The sequence below is a fragment of the Brassica oleracea genome, chromosome C9 (genome assembly GCF_000695525.1).
Source record: "Brassica oleracea var. oleracea cultivar TO1000 chromosome C9, BOL, whole genome shotgun sequence".
In the NCBI taxonomy this organism is placed as follows: domain Eukaryota; kingdom Viridiplantae; phylum Streptophyta; class Magnoliopsida; order Brassicales; family Brassicaceae; genus Brassica; species Brassica oleracea.
Genome location: NC_027756.1, coordinates 18913935 through 18916742, shown reverse-complemented (window position 1 = coordinate 18916742; position 2808 = coordinate 18913935).

The following is a 2808-nucleotide window of genomic DNA, read 5'->3' as shown; positions in this document are numbered from 1 at the left end:
CGCACAACTTTTACATCTTTGGAACGCGCTGGCCCTTGCGTACTTAGTTTAAAACTGGTGCCTGCACGAAACCTGACAGCCTTTATGTCTTTTGTCTTAGCTCTAACTTTCTGCACTTCAGTAACTACCTCTCCCTCCTCTATTTCGTCCTCAGTCTCGTCATCTTCCTTTACTTCAGTTGTATCACCCTCCTCAAATCCTTCTGTAGCTAAAACACTGAAACGAGATGGCGATATTATGCCCACATTCTCTTCTTTGCTCCCTTCAACACTTCATGTTTCCAATTGCCTCTCCTGTGAGACTAAAGCTGGAGACTTTCCCCTCACCAGAGCCCATTCCTGGTATGGTGAAGCTATCTCCCCATTTTTTAACGTGCTTCCATACTCCAATCCCGTCGTGGAAACATCTCCAGCGCTGCCCAAAGCTGGAGGCAACCCTTCGAGCTCAAGGAGTAAATCACTTACTACATTTCGAGGAGCTTCTAACTCATGCCTTACTTTACCCTCCCCATTTTTTACCACATCTGAATCTTCCACATCCACTCCTGCGTCCTTGTCCTTTTGCAGGATTTGGATCCTTTTTGAAGTACAGCTAGTTCCTTTGTGTCCCCAAGCAGAGCAGATGCTACATTTCGGAGGCAACCAAGGATAGCTAACATCAATCATCACATTCAAACCATCCTTATCCAAGAAACTGATCTTCTCCACCAACGGTTTGTGCATATTGACCTCAACAAGAATCCGAGCCACATCCAGACGGGTACACTTCTCAGTGTTTGGATGCAACTTAACAAAATTGCCCGCAGCACGACTGAGACACTTGAGCGCCTTGTGAGAGAACATCATACTCGGTACCCCTTTTAGATCAATCCAAATGGGCATAGCCGACAGATCAGGCGGGTTGAGAGCCGTTTCAGGAGACCACTCATTGACAACCAAAGGAACCTCCGCAATGTGCCAATACGTTCGATTAATCACACGAGTTCTCATCTGAGGGTTTTCAATCCTGAACAGAACAGTGTTCTTCTCGAGAAATTGCACATCGATTTTACTTCCCATCTTCGGCAAGGACCAGAGTCGATTGACTCTAGCGTGAATAGAACCAACATGGGGGGCATCTCTGACAAAATACCCAACCACATAGCAGCGCCAGAGAGGATTTGGGTCCACTTGTATCTCTTCAGGAATCATCATCGATACCACACCATCCACCACCTCCGAAGGCGGAAGCAATTCACGCGAGGGGGTTTTTGACCCGGGAGATCCCTTGTCGCTGGAAGCCCTCGTGCCATCCAGAGTCTTTTCACCGTTTTCTTCTTGCGCCGTCGTGGGGATCTTCGGATTAGGGTTTGTGTCGCCGTCGCCTTCACCATCGCTTAGGGTAACCATCGCTCGTTTGTTTTACTCAATATTCATGTAAAATCTAGAATCTAACAAAACAATCATCACATTAACCTAATATTTATGTGCTTTGCCATTATTTTAGGCAACACACGCTTTCATACTTTCTACTTTTCATACAACAAAATACTTAGAGTCTTAGGTTTGGAGAGAAGATCCAAGAACTCCTTCAGAGATTTGTGATTGGAACTCCAGTTTTTTTACTCTATTTTATTTTATGCAGTTTTCTTATCTTGTTGTTATGAATTGCTTAGTCATGTCTGAGTAGTTCATCTTATTAAATTGAGGGTTTAGATATTCATGAGGGATTAGCCCAAAATATATAACTGCTAAGTGTCGGGATATTAATCAACTAAATTGTTCTTAATGCATGTGTTCCAGAGTAGTTAACTAAGATCTTGCCTATAAACATTAGTTTGGTTCTTTGTCTGAAATAGTTTATGTTGTGCTAGGATTGCTAGAAACAAGCAGAAGCTGATTTAGTTTAACCTAGTGAACACGTCAAACTCGTGCGTAACGATTCCTGGAAGGAACGTCGATCAACAACTCATTAGTTACATCGATCGACGGGCTGAAAGGTGTATCGATCGACACCCCGTTGTTGGAATCGATCAACACTTTCTCATGACCAACAAGCGACAGCTAAGGTCCTAGATCCGGCGATAGATAGTCTAAATATATAGAAGTTGATCGACTATTCTTATTTGTTTGAGTTCTAGAATATCCATATATGCTTAGTAGTATATATCTCTATAATCATGATTGTCTGAATAGAAACCCTAAGTCTAATGTTTCTCATATCTGTCTTAAAACCCAATCAATCAATCGAACAATTACTTGTTCACCCCTGCTAATTTACATTTAAACCATTCAACCTAGGTTAACTACATAACTAGATAAATCTATTGTGTGTTTTAGTTCATTGTGAATTTGATATCTAATTACTACAATTGAATCTCTTATTTGAAAGAGTAAATCACTTCTTAGGGTAATTTGAGTGGTATCACCTTGTCCTCCTGCCCTTTCGCCTATAACCACCTGATCAAATCTCAAACCCACTTGCTTCATTGATTAAGACTAACCTTAACTTGAACTACCCCAACTAGAGCCACCCTAGCCTAGAAGCTTGACAACTCGATTCCCACCTACTGGACCCGGCGGTTATGGTTAGGTCAACCACAAATACCTCACTACTCGACCCAACCGCTTAACCTGATCGAGCTGGTTAATCTGGTCGTGGTGCTGGTTGAGCTGATCACCTAGCTGGCCCGAGCTGAACTGCTATATACTAGCTACCCTCTGCTACCTGAACGAACTCTAAGTTGATTACAGTTCATCTGAGTCATGAGGGAACTTTTTCTTGTCGCATGGATCTATCTAATCTTCTGGCTCGATCTCTTGACAACGC